The following is a 19430-nucleotide window of genomic DNA, read 5'->3' on the forward strand; positions in this document are numbered from 1 at the left end:
TAGGATATGGAGGCTGGCTGGGAAACACCACTTTTAATGGCAGACGGGCACTAGATTTTTCTGCCTAATAGGGCAGCAGGTGTCACAGCTGTATCTGAGGTGCAATTGGGACCTGCTAGCCCTGTAATTTTAAAAGACAGCAAATTATTGAAGGATATATTGTCAGCATAACAAAGTTATTGCAGCCTGCAAATTTTGAGTTATAATCTAACCTTCCATTAGATCTGTACATGGTGTACCAGCATTGTAAAAATAAATGGTGCTTGCTTTAATATGATTACTAATCTCTGCACTCTTTTTCGGACAAAATGGCTCTTGATTTGGTGAATTGATGAACAATTTTGTATTACTCAATAACTTGTCAATTTATTTATTGTAGCTTTCATTGTGCTCTTTTCTTTTTAAACAGGAAATACATATGTTTTATGACTAAAACATTTTTAGTATATTAAGTGAAGAATATGTGCAATCTCTAGTCTGTTAGGCCACAAGGAATAAAAGTGTTCAACTCTTATATGACACATTCCTAGCATCTTTCAATGGGATACTTCTGGAAACTTTGCTTCTGCCTGTCTAACAACATCATCCACATCCCTCCTATCCCTGTCTATTCATCTGTCCGTTTAAAGGTCTCTTAAATGCAGCTATTGTGCCTACTACTACCCCTGGCAGTCTGTTCCATGCACCTACTGTCTGTGCGTGGTGGGGGGGGGGGGGGGGGAGGGGGATTGGGGAATATTTGCCTCACACGCATCCTTTAAACTTTCACCTTTTCACCTTAAATGCAAGACCTCTAGCATTTGACACTGATTATCTATCCTACCTGAGCCTCTCATAATTTTATAAACTTCTTCAGGTATATCCTTTGTCTGATGTTTCAAAGACATTTAACCCAAGTTTGTTCAACCTGTTCTTACAGTTCATACCCTTTAATCCAGGCAGCATCTCATCTGTAGGCTTTAATCCAGTACCCTTTAATCCAGGCAGCATCTCATCTGTAGGCTTTAATCCAGTACCCTTTAATCCAGGCAGCATCTCATCTGTAGGCTTTAATCCAGTACACTTTAATCCAGGCAGCATCTCATCTGTAGGCTTTAATCCAGTACCGTTTAATCCAGGCACATCTCATCTGTAGGCTTTAATCCAGTACCCTTTAATCCAGGCAGCATCTCATCTATAGGCTTTAATCCAATACCCTTTAATCCAGGCAGCATCTCATCTGTAGGCTTTCTAAAGTATCCACGTTTCCACAGAGGGTTAGTGGATATTGTTGCTTTCTTCGATTTAAAATGATCATTCATCAAAGTCTTTTTTTCTTGATTATTTTCTTCTGACTCAATATAACTGTAACTTGAGTGTTTATTCTGAATCACATTATAGATTTTTTTTAAAAGCTGTGAGATAGGGCTTTCTTGATATCTCCTCACATATTTCACTGTTCTGAAAATAATCTATTTTACTGGGAATTTTCCTTTGAAGAGCACATTTCTCATCCTTGGGATATTCCTTAGCACAATAAAGTTGATTTGTATTTTTTCAAATCACAGTCATTGCAGTAAAGGCAAGTAGGGATTGAAGTTACCCTCATTGAGAAACCAGGAAACAGCAATGGGGTCAATGGCCATTTGATCTATTTTTCGTGGTGTTGCCTAGGGAACTAATTTTAGCAAGGAAACTGAAAGAACTATTATTTAAGATGGCCCTGGGATACTTGATGAATACCAACACCGGGAACTGAGGCCTTTGTTTAAAACACACCGAATTGCTGGTGGAACTCAGCCAGTCTTTTCAGCATCAATAGGAGACCAAGATAAATTGCCGACATTTTGGGCCTGAGTCCTTTGACGAATAAGGCAGAAGCAGGGAATCTCAGAATTCAAACAATGGGAGAGGATTCTATACTAACAAAAGGTGTTAATTGGATATGATAAGGATTGAGGTAAGAATTTATCATGTTTGTGCTGAAGAAGATGGAATGGAGAGACAGACAGGCAATGGGGCTGGGGGTGGGGGGAGGGGGGGTGTGGTGGTGAGGTTAAATGAAAGCCAAAGAAGTCGATATTAATGCCATCTGGTTGGAGGGTGCCCAGTCAGAAGATAAAGAGTTGTTCCTCCAACTTACGGGTGGTCTTGGTCAACAAGGGAATGGAATGGAGAAATGAAATGGGTGGACATTGAGAGATCCATGTATTGTGTCAGACAGGACTGATGTGCTCAACAAAGCGATCTCCCATTCAGTGTCTAGTCTCTCCAATGTAGAGTAGACAGCAACATGAGTCCTGGATACAGTAGATGACCCCTGCAGATTCACAAGTGAAATGTTGCTTCACTTGGAAGGACTGTTTGGGGCCCCGAATCCTGATGAGGGAGAAGGTGTGAGTGCAAGTGGAGCATCTCCTGCGGTCACAAGGGTAGGTTCCAAGGGGCTGGTTGGTGGGGAGGGAGAAAGTGGACAAAGGGGTCAAGGAGGGAGGAGTGGTCCCTGCAGAAGGTGGAGAGAAGAATGTGTCTAGTGGTGAGATTATGTAGTAGGTATGGAAATGGGAGAGGGGGATGTGTTGGATGTGGAGACTGGTGGGTGGTAGGTGAGGACAAGAGGAATTCTGTCCTTGTGTGTGGGTGCCAGGGCATATGTGTGGGTAATGGAGGATATGTGGGTGAATACCAAGTTGATTGTGGTGGGGGGAAAGCCACGTTGTTTGAAGGAGGAGGACATCTCTGATGATCTAATATGGAAGTCCTCATCCTGGGTGCAAATATGACAGAGACGGAGGAATTGAAAAAATTGAATAGAATCCCTACAGGGGATAGAGTGGAAAGAGGTGTAGTCGAGGTAGCTGTCCAGGATCGTAGAAAATGTCTGTCGAGAGTTTGTCTCCCAAGATGGAGACAGAGAGATTGAGAAAAGTGAAAGTGTTGCTAGAGATGGACCAAGTAAATTTCAGGTCTGGGTGGAAGTTGGCAGCAAAGTGGATGAAGTTAATGAACTCATCATGGGTACATGAGACAACACCAAAGTAGTTACCGATGTAGCAGAGGAAGAGTTGAGGGGCCTTGCCTGTCTGGCTTGTAGCATGGATTGCTCCACATAGCCAACAGAAAGGCAGACATAGCTGGGGCCTCTGCGGGTAACCATGGCTACTGCTTTAACCTGGAGAAAATGGGATGTCATAGGAGAAATTATTGAGGGTGAGGACTAGTTCTGCCAGCTGGAGGAGGATAGTGGTGGAAGGGGACTGGTTGGTTCTATTGTCCAGGGCTCAGGCCTGAAAAGTCGGCAATATATCTTTGCCCCCTACGGATGCTGAAAAGACCGGCTGAGTTCCTCCAGCATTTCATTGTGTTTTACTTCAATCACAGCGTCTGCAGACTTTTATGTTTCACTGAGGCCTTTGTTTAATCTTTTTCCAAAGATAATGCCCTTGGCAGAACATCACACCTTTAGAACTGTATAGTCTTGATTTTGTGTTTGTGTCTGAGATAGGGCTTGAAACCACAATCTCTGTGACTCAGAGATGTATTGCCTTTTTGCACGAATAGTGAAAATCTAAATGATGAATATCTACAGTGAGAAATATGCCTGCATCAGATTATACCTGCCATAAGGACATTAGTCTATTTGTTTACAACAAGTAAGCTAATAACTAAAGTCAAGTCAAGTCTGAAAGTGGTAAATCTGCATTTACCATATTGGTCAGCAGTGTGTGCTAGTGACTTGTTTAAGCTTATTGTTCCTATTACCTTCTTCTTTTGTCTGGCTGTTTCATTTCTTCCTGCTCCTCCCATCTCATGATGAGCTCAGTGCTGGTTGTAGCTGCAACCCATTCTCTCACCAATTTGATCCTGCTGCCAAAACTGCCATACTTGGTCTGTGCCTTTGGCATCTTGTTTCCAAAATTAGCACTATCGTAAATAAATGTAAAATCATGCATTTAGGAGAACATAAAAACATGTGTTACGTAATAATACATCAGAGTAATATTAGACAAGAGCGTTAAAAGGCAACAAAAAAAAACCCACCTGCTGTGCCGGAAATCTGAAATGAAAACAGAAAATGGACGAAATACTCAGTAGGTCATGTAGCATTTGCAGAAAAAGACCATTGATCTTTCAACAGAGCACAACTGAGGGCTCTTTGAGGGGGGACACCAGTCCTATTGATGTAACATTTTTGACATCTGTGCCCAAAGTGGGTTCTTAAGCAAAATTTAAAAATAAGAAAATGCTGGAAATACTCAGCTAGTTAGGAGGCAAGAGAAACAATTAATAGTTCAAGTCAAAGACCCCTTGACATAACTGAGAGAAAGCAAACAAGTTCAGTTGAATCCTGTTTTCTCTCATCCTGTGTCTTTGGCCTGAAACACAAATTCTGCTACTTTAGACTGCTACTGCCTGACAAGCTGAGGTTTTTCAGAATTTTCTGTTTTTATTTCAGAGTTGAAGCATCTGCAATTTTTATTATTTCTATTAGGGTCATACACAGCTTTGTCAGTGAAATAAACACAATGTTCCACAGAAGTTACCATTGTACAAGATTGGCTTTAAGCCTTTGGCCCAGTGCCTAGTTCAAAGAGGTCACTGCTTCCTCATTTGTTGTAATGTCCATTCATGATGCCTCAACTAGTCAATATAAGAAGTCATTGAGAATTCCATTTGGGTAACAGACACCATCATTCAAATCCTAATCTAAAATGAGAGATGGTTTGGACTGAAGTCTATGTGGGTGCAGAGGCTACAGGAATGCTGGAGGTGAATCTATGGAGACACAGTCACTCTGAAGGGACTCTCTTCTGCTTCTCCTTTTGAGTGAAGGAGCTCTGGGCAACTTCTGCTGATAGTAAATTTTTGTCTGCCTTATGGCAGACTAAATACAATTTCATGTAATATTACATCTATTTTATTACGACAATAAAGGAATCTTGAAAAATGGCCTTGGAGAATCATAATAAAAGCAAATTAGTTATTTATTCCGTGTGTTTATTATAGAAACTTTTGCTCCTGCTTGCTTCCCCAGATGTACTGACTACTGGACTTGGAGGTGGTCATTAGCTGTTTCCAGTCAGAAATATTAATTTGCATTTTCCTTTTAATATAAATGATAAACAACAGTTATCAACTAAAGTGTAATGCTTGCTTAATAGTAGTTGGCAGGAATTAAGTTGAAGTCCCGTCAGTTTTTTTTAAATTATTGCTTGCAGAATGTCTTGCTTAGCCATTATTAGTTTGATTCCAATGTTCCTTTGTTGAAACCTTTTAAATACTAATCACAAAATTATTTGGTTTGATGAATAATTTCTGTATTACTGATATAATGAATGTGTTTAATTTATACATAAATGTCAAATCACTCTGTCACTATAATTGTAATTTATTGGTATAATAGTTGGCGTAATACAGCGTGCAAGTCATTGGAATAAAATATTCTGAGTGAAATGGTTCTTTTGTTGACCATTGAACTGTTTCAGCAAAACCTATGCTGTAATCCCACTGTTATCACAGAAACATTAATGTGAAATTTTCCACTTGGTTCATTATTGCTTACAATATTGAATTGTGCCATTCAATACAAGATAAAAACAAAAATGTCAATAAAAATTGAAGAGTGGGAAAAATAACAAGCAGATATTTGATCAGAATTTTTTAGAAAGCAGGTGAAGAAAAATGAAATGTAGGATCAGTGCCTAAAATGAGTTTTGTTTAAAAAAATGTACTTTTTTTTCAGTATTTCAATTTGTTGTGGAAAAATGAAGTGATCCAAATAGAATTTCCTCATTAGAAACCTGGGAGAAATGGTGTGAAGAGCTATTGCTGCCAAATTAACATCAAAATTGTGGTTAAGGAATTGTAATCTGCCCAACATAGTCACGTCTATTGTCATCTAATTATAAAGTTCAACTCGACAAAACAGTGTTCTCCAGTCCTCCGTGCAAAAACACGCAGACACAGAACCAGACATAACACGCATACAGACAAACAATATACATGCAGTATTCATATACAAAAACAATAAGTAGATATTATTTCAGAAATATGAGAGTCTTGGGTGGTTAGTGTGTGCAGATCCTTTGATTGTTCAACAGTCTCACTGCCTGTGGGAAGAAGCTGTTCCTCAGCCTGATGGAGTTGGCTCTCCTACTTCTGCATCTCTTTTCCTAATGGGAGCAGCTGAAAGATGCTGTGTGTGGGGTGGACCTTCTGTGCCTTCTTCAGACAACGATCCTGGTAGATCATGTTGATGAGGGGGAGGGAGACTTCAGTGATCCTCTCTACCACTCTCATGGACCTGTGGATTGAATTCCGATCCATTTCTCTGCAGCAACCATACCACGCTGTAATGTGGCTGGTCAGGACACTCTTGATAGAGCTCCTATAGAAGATAGGCATAATCGGTGCCAGTAACCTTGGCCACTTCTGTCTTCTCAGGAGGTGCAGTTGCTGTTGTGCCTTCCTGACAAGAGAGGAGATGTTGAGTATCCATGATAGGTCACTAGTTAAGTCAACTCCAAGGAACTTAGTGCTCTCCACTCTCCTCTATAGAGTGGTTGATGTGTAGTGGAGGGTGGTCATTCCTAGTCTTCCTGAAGTCCACAGTCATCTCCTTCATCTTGTCTATATTGAGACTTAGGTTGTTTCTCTCGCACCATGTGATAATATTTTGCATCTCTTTGTAGAGTGACTCAACGTTGTTGGTGATTTCTAGCTTCCACAATCACCTGTGGCAACAAATTCCACAAATTTACCATCCTCTGGCTGAAGAACATCCTCTGCATTTCTGTTCTAAGCAGACACCCTTCAATCCAGAGGTTGTGCTCTCTTGTCCTAGGCTCTCCCACCATGGGAAACAACCTTTTTACATCTACTCTGTCCATGCCTTTCAACATTTAAAATGTTTCAATGAGGACCACCACCCCCCCCCCCCCCCCACATAATTCCCCTAAATTCCAATAACTACAGGCCAAGAGATATCAAATGGTAGTCAGATGATAACCCTTTCATTCTGGTAATCATCTTTTTGAACCTCCTCTGAACCCTCTCCACTCTCAGCACATCCTTTCTTAAATGAGGAGCCCAAAACTGGTCACAATATTCTGTGAACTCTCACCAGTGCCTTATAAAGTATCATGATCACATCCCTGCTCTTATATTCTATCTCTCTTGAAATGAATGCTAGCATTGCATTTGCTTTCTTCACCACTGACTCAACATGCCAATTTACCTTTAGGCTATCCTACAAGAGGACAACCAAGTCTCTTTGAATCAGAGTATTTTAAGTTTTCTTCCCATTTAAATAATAGTCTGCCCATTTATTTTTTTCTACCAAAGTGCTTGACTGTGCATTTTCTGACATTGCATTTCATGTTCCACTTCTCTGCCCATTCTCCTAATCTGTCTAAATCCTTCTGCACCTTTCCTGTTTCTTCAACACTACCTGCTCTTCAACCTATCTTCGTATCATCTGCAATCTTGACCACAAAGTGATTCACTCCCTAATCCAAATCATTAATATACCACCTAAAAAGAAGCAGCCCCCAACACTGACCCCTGTGGAGCCCCACTAGTAACTGGCAGCCACCAGAATATAATCCCTGTATTCCTGCTAATGCTCTATCCACACAAGTATGTTTCCTGTAATACCATCAGCTCTTGTTGAATAGCCTCATGTGTGGGACCTTGCCAGAAGTTTTCTGGAGATCCAAATACACAACATCCACTGCATCTCCATCTGTAGTATGCATTAAAAAAAATGGAGATTGAGTCAAACTGTTGCATTTTGAAAGACCTATAGTTGATTTGATGTGCCAAATACTTTCACATAGTGCTGGTCACATCCATGATTCCATAATCTATTCACAATTATTTTAACTCTATTGGAAATGTATATCCTGTTACAGAAAATTACAATCTCTGGATGCCAAGCAAGTTTAACAGTTAATATTACTTTAAGTAAAAGGAACATGAGCAAATTTGACACAGTGGTCATCTTCATTCAAAAACTCAGTAATGTGCAGAAAATCTACTTTTTTTAAAAGTTAAATATTGGTCAGCACACTGGGATTAACTATCTGCTCCTCCTCAGAATGATATCTTGGAATATTTTATTTCTACTTGAATAGGCAATTTCATGAAGCAATCAACCAGTCAGCACCTCACAAACTCTCCTTTAGTCTTCCACCGAGAGGTTTGTTCAGCTCTGGTCAGGTTTCTGGAGTGGAACACACAGACTTCTGAATTTATGACATGGTTGCTTGCAGGAAACCCACAGTTAGCAATGGTAGAATTGCTTTTGATGACTTTTCTATATCTTCTTCTTTGGCTTGGCTTCGCGGACGAAGATTTATGGAGGGGGTAAATGTCCACGTCAGCTGCAGGCTCGTTTGTGGCTGTCAAGTCCGATGCGGGACAGGCAGACACGGTTGTAATGGAAAAGATCATTGGGTATTATCTATTTTAAAATACTTTGATGTTGGGTTTTTTTCCCCAAATGAATCTTGTGATCAAAATGGTCCAAAATTTGGCCGTTATAATGCATGCGAAATGAATCAAGTGATGGGAAATGAATCAAGAGGATGTAGTTTCCACAGATCTGCTTGTCAAGCTTAGCTCATCTGTAAGTGAAATGCAATCCTCAGATGTCACTTCCTCCTTTAGTAATTTAGAATTAGAGATTGAATATATGCTTATACAAAGATGGTATTTTTTTCCAACGTCACTGGGATTGTTCATTACTACGATAACTGAAATTAGATTTCAGTGATTGTTTATTTTGTTTGTAATTTGTTAGATTTTGTTGCATGCAAGGCAGCTACTACGCTCATCTCCATAACTTCTTCAAACTAATTCCTTGTATCTAAGGCAATAGTTCATGTTTTTTAAACTGTATGTACACAGGAAATCATTTTAAGATTTTGCAAATTAAGTCCCATTGTCTATGTGGTAAAAACTAATATTCAATTTTGAATTTGGATTAATAATTAGTTAATATAAATTGCATTCTCCATGTATTCATATCAGCAATCATTTTCCAAACATTCTAAATGTGCCAAGTAAGAAGGATTCAACAGGATATGTAAATTTATGGTAAGCTGCATAATAGACCTTTTTGATCTGCAACAGATGAATTGGGAATAAGATGCATTTACTCTCATGCTGTGACTGTTCCAGTTATAACCATACTGCTGTGTTTCTATTATAACATGTCTCAGAATCCACTATGCAAACTATCTTAGAAATAAATCTCGTGCATAAATTCAACAAAGAAGCAACTTCTTGTTTCACAATATAATTAATGTTCATTTAGAATATTTGTCTGAAGTAACTGAAATAGTCAATGTGTCAAGTAAGAATTGGCAAGCAGCATGCAAGAAGATGATTTTCCAAGGAGAGGATTTGGATTAGACTGATTTGCTTTGAAGTTTCTTAGAGGAAGTAAATGGATATGTCCATTTTAAACAATTTATGTAAGCTAATACAATTGCTTTCATAGTGTAATCACTTCTTTATTCCCAGCAGGTCATCTGGCCACTTTAGCATCCTCTTAAGATAGTGGTGTTTCATTCATGTGGGAAATATGAAGCTATCAAAATAAGACAAATAAATCATATCTATTTGAACAGCTGCTATATAGAAGCTTGGCTTATATACTAGTGAACACGATCAGAACATGTGCCAAATAATACAGGATATGTATACCATAAAAGTATCACATTTGACAAGGTATAATCATGCATTTATTTTGACAATGTCAGTTATGAAAATTACCATCTCTGTCAATGAAAGCCCTGGTTCTGTTATTTGAATGATTTAATTTTTTAAATTAATTTTAATTATAGATTCAGATTTCAGATTTATTGTCAGAGTACATATATAACATCACATACAACCCTGAGATTCTTTTTCTTGTGGGTGAGGCAGAATTTCCGCTTATTGGGAGTGCAAAAAAAGTACACATGTAAACAATGAAGAAATGTAACAGATAATGAATGTAAACAAGCTGTGCAATATAGAGAATAATTTTTTTTTAAAATCAATAGCATGCAAAGGTGAGAGTCCTTAAATGAGTCCCTGTTTGAGTTTGTTGTTGGGGAGTTTGATGGAGGGGTAACAGGTGCTCCTGAACCTGGTGGTGTCAGTCTTGTAGCACCTCTACCTCTTTCCTGATGGCAGAACAGAACGTGTGGAGAATGGTGGGGATCCTTGATGATTGCTGCTGCTCTCTGATGGCAGTGCTTCCTGTAGATGTTCTCTATGGTGAGAAAGGTTTTGCCTGTGATGTCCTGGGCTGTGTCCACTACCTTTTGGAGGGCTTTCCGCTCAGGCGTATCACCTCTGATTTCCTCCAACGATCACTGGATTTCCTGAAGTCAACAATCAGCTACATGGATCAGTACATGGAACTATGATGTTGGAACCAAGAGCCTTGGCTGGAGGAAGGTCCGGATGGGCTGATCCAGGTACCGGGGTTTAGGTGTTTTAAAAGGAATAAGATGGGAGGTAAGAGAGGGGAAGTAGCGTTACTGGTCAGGGATAGTGTCACAGCTTCAGAAAGAAAGAAGGTTGTAGAGGGAGTGTCCACTGAGTCAGTTGGAAGTCAGAAATAGGTAGGGAGCAATCACTGTGCTGGGAGTAGTCTATAGGTCCATAAATAGCCCTCGGGACACCAAGATACAGAAGTAGGTAGATTTTGAAATGGTGTAGGAAAAAAAGGGTTGTAGATATGGGTGATTTTGACTTCCCTAATATTGACTTCCCTAATATTGACTGGTACTGGTACTGGTACTGGTAGTGATCAGCCATGATCTGTAAAATGGTGGTGCTGGCTCGACGGGCCGAAGGGCCTACTCCTATTGTCTATTGTCTACATACATACTGCAGGTAGATAGGGCTGAATTTTTTAGGATTCCTTAGACAGTATGTGGACCAGCCAATGAGAGGGGAGGCCATATTGGATCTAATTCTGAGTAATGAATTTGGTGAGGTTGCATACCTCTCAATGGGGGAGCATTATGGTGAGAGTGAGCACAACTCCCTAAGTTTTAGCATAGCTTTGGAAAAGGATAAAAGCAGACAAAATGGGAAAGTGCTTAATTTGGGAAGGGGCTAATTGTGGTGAGATGAGGAAGGAACTAGCAACAGTAAATTGGAAACGGATGATCAAGGGTGAAAGCACAGAAGTAATGTGCAAGAAGTTTATGGACCACTTGTGCTGGGTTCAGTATAGGTTTGTCCCATTGGGACAAGGAAAAAGTGGTAGGAAAAGGGAACCATGGTTTTTTTTTTAACTCTATTTATTCGTTCAAAAACAAATAATATATGACATATACAGCAATTAAACATGAACATTAAATTTTTTATATATATATATATAGAAAGAAAAAGAAAAAAAAGAAAAGAATCCTACCCCCCTTCAGCCAACTCTCCTAAGGAGAGCCATAAAAAAAGAAAAAAAGAATATTTTTAAAAAAGTTAAATATACATATTAAAATCTAATCAATATAAATTGAAATGTAAATATTCTGAATATAATAGCCACTTATTAATAAAAAATTATAATTATGCAAAGCATATGTAATTTTTTCCATTATTAAACAATATTTCATCTCATTATGCCATCTATTAATATCAATCATATTTGTAATACTAGTAATACATTTTTTCACTACGGATAAAGCTAAATATACAAAAGCAAGCTGGTATTTATCTAATCCCAAACCTTTCAGAGGTTGTAAACTACCCAATAAAAATACTGTTGGATCTAAAACTATTTTAATCTTGTACAGTTATTCTAAAAATGATTGAATTTTATTCCAAAAAGATTGTATATGTATACATAACCAAACAGCATGAAAAAAAGTTCCAACCGTATCACCACATCTAAAACACAAATCTGATTCATTAAAACCATATTTTTTTTTTAATTTTTCAGGTGTTAAATATAATTGATGTAAAAAATTGTAATTAATCATTGCATAATGTACATTTATCAATCTAGTTACATGATCATAACAGATATCTAACCAATCCTCTTCAGAAAAAGTAAAACCAATATCCGCTTCCCATTTAATTTTAGATCTATCCCAACCCTTTTTATCTATACCATCCTGTAATATTTGACACATAAATGAAATATAACCCTTCTCTGGTACCCTCGAAAGAAAAGTCTCAAATTTAGTCACTGTAGGTAAAATCATATCTCTACCAAACCTACATTTTACCAAAGATCAAATTTGATAATAAAGAAATAAAGAATTCTTATCAATACCAAAATCTTCCCTCATCTGATTAAAAGATAAAAACTACCCTCTTTAAAAGAATCTCCCAAATTTTTCACACCTTTAAATCTCCAAGGCTCGACGGGCCGAAGGGCCTACTCCTATTGTCTATTGTCTACATACATACTGCAGGTAGATAGGGCTGAATTTGAAGAAACAGGAAGTCAGCTAGTCAAGAGGAAGGAGGAAGCAGTTATTAGATATAGGAAGCAGGGAACAGGAAGAGCTCATGAGAAGTATATGGAAGCCAGGAAAGAACTTAAGAAAGGATCGGAGAGCTAGAAGAGGGCATGAGAAGGCCTTGGCATGTATGTGAAGAACAAAAGGATGACAGGAATAAGGGTGGAGGTGAAATGTGCCTGGAGGTTGGGGAGGTACTAAATGAATACTTTGCTTCAGTATTCATAAAAGAAAAGGATCTTGATCAGGGTGAGGTCAAAATGCAACAGGCTTGGGTGCTGGACACTGTTGAGATTAAGGAGGAGGATCTGTTGGATCGTCTTTAAAAACATTAGGATTGATGTCCCCAGGGCAGGATGCAATATACCCCAGGTTGCAGTGGAAGTGACAGGAGAGAGCTGGGGCAGTAGCTGTTATTTTTGAATCCTCTTTGGCCTCAGGGGAGGTGCTGGAGGATTGGAGAATGGCAAATGTAGTCCGCTTGCATAAAAAAGATGATAGGGAATTCTGCAAATTATAGACTCGTGAGAGGATACTTAAGGATAGGATTTAGGAGCATTTAGAGAGGTCCAGTCTACTCAAGGACATTCAGCATGGCTTCGTGAAGAGAAGGTCATGCTTCACAAACCTATTGAGTTTTTTGAAAAGGTAACAAAATAAATTGATGAGGGTAAGGTGGTATATATAGTCCAGAGGCATTTGACAAGGTCCCCCATGAAAAGTCGTGAGGCACAGGATCAGAGGAACCTTGGCTGTGTGGATAAAAAATATTGGCTTGCAGGTAGAAAGCAGAGAGTAGTAGTTGAAGGAAGGTATTCTGCCTGGAGTCAGTGACTAGTGGAGTTCTGCAAGGATCTATTCTGGGACTCGTGCTCTGTGATATTTATAAATGACCTGGATGAAGAGGCAGAGATAAGGTCATTAGTTTGCAGATGATATGAAGATTGGAGGAGTTGTGGATGGAGTTGGTTGTCAAAGGTTACAAAAGGATGTTGATGGGGTGCAGAAAAGTGGCAGATGGAGTTCATTCCAGATAAGTGTGAGATGATGCATTTTGGAAGGACAAGTTAGAAGGCAGAGTACAGGGTTAATGTTCAGTTACTTGAGGGTGGATGAACAGAGCGACCTTGGGCGTCCAAATCCCTATGTCCCTCAAGTTTTGCCACCAGGTTGATAGGATAGTTAAGAAGGCCAATGGGGTGCTGAGCTTCATTAATAGGGGGATTGGTTCAAGAGTTGAGAGGTCATATTACCAATCTACAAATCTCTGGTGAGACCACATTTAGAATATTGTGTTTAGTTCTGGTCACCTCATTACAAAAAGGTTGTGGAAGCTATGGAGAGGGTTCAGAGGAGATTTACCAGGATGTTACTTGGATTGGAAAATGAGTCTTATGCGGCAAGTTTAGCAGATCAGGAAGGATGAGAGAAGACTTCATCGAGGTCTTCAAGGTTATGAGAGGCATAGATAAGGTGGACACCCTGCATCTGTTTTCTAGGGCAGGAATAGCAAACACCAGAGGACATGAGTACAAAGTGAATGGAGGGAAGTTTAGGGAATACATCAGGGGTATGTTTTTAATGCAGTAAGTTGTTGGTGCCTGAGATGCCTTGTCAGGGATGGCTGAAACATTAGGGGCATTTAAGAGACTCGAGACAGGCACATGGATGGAAGAAAAATAGAGGGTAATGGGGTAGGGAAGGTTTAGTGCTTTTTTAAAGGAATATATGGGTCAGCACAACATTGAGGGCCAAAGGGCCTATACTGTGGTCTAATGCTATGGTTTTTGTGGCATTGATTGTGATGTGGTTGTTGGTGCACCATTCAGCCAAATTTTCAATCTCCCTCCTGTATGCTGACTCATCATCATTCTTTCTACACCCGACTACCATAGTATTGTTGGCAAATTTGTAGATGGTATTCTTGTCATAGTGAGCCACACAGTTGTAGCTGTAAATTGAGTAGAGCAGAGGGCAAAGAATGCAGCCCTGTGGTTTTCTGGTACTGATGGATATTGTGGAGATGATGTCCTTGCCAATCCTCACTGATTGTGGTCTGGAGGTGAGGAAATCCATGATCCAATTACACAGTGGGGTGCTGAGTCCCAGGTCTTGGAGTTTGCTGATCAATTTTGAGGGGATGTTAAATGTCAAACTGTAGTCGATGAAGACCATCGTGATGTATACATCTTTGCTGTCCAGGTGTTCCAGGGCTTTGTGTCGAGCCAGTGAGATGGCATCCGCTGTAGACCTGTTGCTATGATAGGAAAACTGGAACAGATCCATGTCACCACTCAGACAAGAGCTGATATACTTCATCACTATACATTATTTAACTGAAGAATTTCCATACATTTTTTTTGAATTTGTATGTTTTGCAACAAGATTTGGAAATTTATTCAGTTGCTGGTTACTTATGTTATAAATCAGATTGTATTTACAGATTTCAATTATTAACCTTCCACCATCTTGCTTGTTCATTCTCCCTGTACACAGGAACTGACTGCTGTGGGTAGCATGCACAAAACTTATTTAGACTGCCAAAATTTTCTACACCCATGATTTCTGCCATCAAGATAAACAAGAGCTTCCAATGCATGAGATCTTCTTCATCTGCAGGTTCCTGTATAGGTTGCACATCATCATGACTTCAAAATATATTGCCATTCCTTCATTGTTGCTTGGTCAAATAAGTCACCAAGGCTGTGCTCATCTTGAAGAGCATTATAATTATGGTTGTCCCAAAACATTAACTTTGGTTTTCTAAATAAATGGTTGAGGACATTTATCTTCAACCAAACCTTGGATGTTGGACAATTTCTGACAATTAAAAGACGGTGGCAGGTTCAAGGGAGATGTGCTGCTGCAGAGAGGTAGAAGTTGTCCATATGTTTAAACAGATCGTTTTTTCAGAAGATGTTGAGTAGCACCATGGAGATGAAGAATGGAATGAATATGGGTCTAGATTAGCAAAAATAGCGCTCCGATACTCAGCTTACAGGTATCTGACAGGTGAATCTAGGCAGTAAATAGTTGCAGATGATGCATATAATATAGTAGGAATAGAAGCCAACCCCTGCCAAGCCTTGGAACATTGGTGTTCTTTTAAATTCCACACCTTCAGACTCCTGAATGCTCCCACAACAGCGCTTTCATGCTTCCTTTGTTTTGTATGAACGGATACATTTTTTCATTGCATCTCTAGATTCTGTATTTGTGCTCTTGCCTTTTTTACTTCATGCAGCTTTATGTTTGAATTAACCTGCTAGACAACTCCTGAAATAACCTTCTCATTGTACCAAGTATAATGTGATCAATAAGTTTAAACTTGTGAACAGTTTGATATGTAATTTTTGGACATAAACTGAATACAACTGAAAGGTAGCTCAAAATCAATTCTTACTCAAAATGGGAGGGGGGGAGGGGGAAAGAAGAGTCTAGCCCTATACAATATTTTTGTCAGAGGGCATCTCATGGCACAACTGCTTCTCAAGCAACTATATCTTTGTAGGTGAGAAAAAAAAAATCCACACTAAGTTGCTAGAACTGTGAGTTGATATTTAATTTAGATTTGTATCTTTTATACTGAATTGTTAATAGTAGAGTTTAAACCCCTTTTCAATGATTGTGATGTTTATTGAGTGTCTGCTCTGGGAATCCTTGGAGAGATAAATACATTGAGTGCTTTCTTCAGGATGAGTGAAATGGGGGTCCTGCAAACTGAGAGAACTGTACATTTTGAAAAGTTAATTTTTAGTCTTGGAGAATTTTATTGAAAATGCAGTACAACTCCGATTATCCAAAATGGTTGGGACCGGACTATTTTGGATAAATGACATTTTTGGATAATTGGTCTTTTTTTTTAAAACAGCCCAGTAGCAACAGCAAATACCTTGTAACAGTGTTTAAACAACAATAAACAACAAGAGAAGGCTTTTTAAGCATGAAATAATTTTAATTCTCTCCAAAAAAACAACAGCTTCACTTTCTTTGTATGGATAGACATAAACATTTCCTTTTTTAAAATTTTCAGTCACATCCACAGTGTTATCTGCAGATCTCTTTGCCCTTGCAAAACCCTCCAGTGCTCTGTTGGAATACCAATGACATCTCAAAGAAGACATGGTGGGTTTAAATTTTTTTCAACCAGTGACGTCAGTTTGGCTCTGAAAAATTTTTGGATAACTGAGGATTTCAGATTATTTTGGATATCCTCATTTATCCAAAACATTTTTTGGAGGCAAAATGATGTCATTTTGGCTTCAAAATATTTTGGATAAATTAGGATTTTTGATTTTTCTGAAATCCTTATTTATCCAAAAACATTTTTGGAGCCGAATAGACGTAACTTCCAAGTCCAAAAAAAATTTGGGTAATCTGATTTTTAGATCATTGGAGTTGTTCAGTAATTCATATTTCCATTTTTTTTAATTTATGTAACTACAATGGTTTCATTTCTATTTACCAAATAAGTGCAACACATTTCTGGTGTCAGTTTCTGGAAGGATAAATGTTGAATTATGTAATTTTGCTTTTAGATCTTTTCAATTAGTTGTCATGTACTTAAATGTTATTAATATCGGCAGATCCCAAACATTTTAAATTTCACTTTGTAAGTCAATTTTTCCCAAAAATCTCAAGTCTTCTTAAATATGAAATTTGTTTCTGAGAATTTTTTTCACTGTACAACTCTTTTATAAGCAGTGGAAAATGGTCGCACTGGTATCCCTAAGCTGCACTGAAATTGCATATATTATTCTATGCTTTCTGACATCTCTAATATTTTCAAAGCATGTGTAATCCACATTAATTGAAGCAATATCCTCTGCACAGATGAATTACCTTTATCCAGGCCTATTCAAATGAATTATGAAGCAATTATAATTTTTGAAAGAGCAAAACCACAAAGCAAAAAAAAATTAAACTCAAGAGGAGGGGAAGCAGTAGCAAGCTAAGACATGCCACTCAGACACATTAATGAGAAGACTCTTCAACAGTCAATGTCTCCTCCACTGCAAAAGATGTAAACACTCGTACAACTTCTATCATGAAGCCTGAGTCTGATGTACAGTACTTAAATTAGACCTCGAACAGCAATGTGCACTTTTTTCTAACACTTATTAATATGCTCATAAACTTAACATGTGAATTCACCTACTTATTACTCATTACTGTAAAACAGTGCATGATTATGCACATTTCACCGTGAACCTACACGTACAGATGTACCAGTACAATTGAAAAACACACAAATGGTGGAGAAACTCAGCAGGTCAAACAGTGCCTTTATGTAGCCAAGGTAAAGATACATCACCAACGTTTCGGGCTTGAGTCCTTCAACGAGGTCAAGCTCAAGCCCGAAACGTTGGTGATGTATCTTTACCGTGGCTACATAAAGGCACTGTTTGACCTGCTGAGTTTCTCCACCATTTGTGTGTTCTTTCCCTTAACCATGGTGTCAACGGTATCCTGTGTTTTCCCAGCACAATTGCATGAGCATGTACACCATGAGCAGGAGTTATGTTTTGTACAGAACTATTATCATTCTTCTAAAAATGAATGATCTTTTTTTAAAAAACACACTTGAAAACTAGAAAATTCACCATTCCTTGAATTAAATTTTTTTTCTGTATGTTCTCTTACCTTTTCCGAGCCTTTAACTTTGGACATCCCCACTGTCATTGCTCAGCATTAGAGCCAAACACCTTCCTCCTGCAGTCCTTGTGGTAATCTTTGGCTTGGCTTCGCGGACGAAGATTTATGGAGGGGGTAAATGTCCACGTCAACTGCAGGCTCGTTTGTGGCTGACAAGTCCGATGCGGGACAGGCAGACACGGTTGCAGGGGAAAATTGGTTGGTTGGGGTTGGGTGTTGGGTTTTTCCTCCTTTGTCTTTTGTCAGTGAGGTGGGCTCTGCGGTCTTCTTCAAAGGAGGTTGCTGCCCGCCAAACTGTGAGGCGCCAAGATGCACGGTTTGAGGCGAGATCAGCCCACTGGCGGTGGTCAATGTGGCAGGCACCAAGAGATTTCTTTAGGCAGTCCTTGTACCTTTTCTTTGGTGCACCTCTGTCACAGTGGCCAGTGGAGAGCTCGCCATATAAAACGATCTTGGGAAGGCGATGGTCCTCCATTCTGGAGACGTGACCCACCCAGCGCAGCTGGATCTTCAGCAGCGTGGACTCGATGCTGTCGACCTCTGCCATCTCGAGTACTTCGACGTTAGGGATGAAAGCGCTCCAATGAATGTTGAGGATGGAGCGGAGACAACGCTGGTGGAAGCGTTCTAGGAGCCGTAGGTGATGCTCTCATAATTATGCTAAACATATGTTAGAATGTTTTGGGCCAATAACAATGAAAGAATGTGAAATAACTCCATATCAGAATTAATTTAACTCTGGATAAGATATGGAAACTAGCTTCTGGTAATGATGACCTCAAACTTGAAGGCAACATCAAAAAAGAAGTGTGAAGGGTTTATTACTGGAGAAAGATGATATCTCCACTTGTTTGTCTGAGCCTGGATGTTATGTAGGCCCTTTCATTGGCTTAGTTATATGATGGTGATTGTGAGTCCACTGCAATATTTTAGTTCACAAATGAAGCTGAAGACTATTGACAAGGCCATAATATTGAGTGGAGGTAATGAATGGACTCTGATGACTACAATTATCTGTATAATGTTACCTAAACATATTACTTCAATACATCTTTGAGGAGCATCTGTAGGCCACTTGGCTACTTAATGTGATCATGACTGATTGACCCCAGGTCTCAACGTCTCTTCAGCACCATTTCCCCATACTACCAATTCTCTGATCTTCGTAAACTTTTATATACAGTTCTTCTTCCTTAACATTTATATACAGTTCTTCTTCCTTAACATTTATATACAGTTCTTCTTCCTTAACATTTATATACAGTTCTTCTTCCTTAAATGCTCCCAATGCTCAAGCCTCTGGATTAGAGAATTTGGGAGATTCCT

At 39.0% G+C, this 19430-nt stretch overlaps 1 long non-coding RNA gene across 3 annotated transcripts in view; it reads left to right on the forward strand.

Annotated features, from left to right (window-relative positions):
- LOC138744832 (uncharacterized) overlaps positions 1-19430 on the forward strand; it is a 216380-nt gene that overhangs the window by 90345 nt on the left and 106605 nt on the right. The window lies entirely within an intron of this gene.

The sequence above is a fragment of the Narcine bancroftii genome, chromosome 10, assembly GCF_036971445.1.
Source record: "Narcine bancroftii isolate sNarBan1 chromosome 10, sNarBan1.hap1, whole genome shotgun sequence".
In the NCBI taxonomy this organism is placed as follows: Eukaryota; Metazoa; Chordata; class Chondrichthyes; order Torpediniformes; family Narcinidae; genus Narcine; species Narcine bancroftii.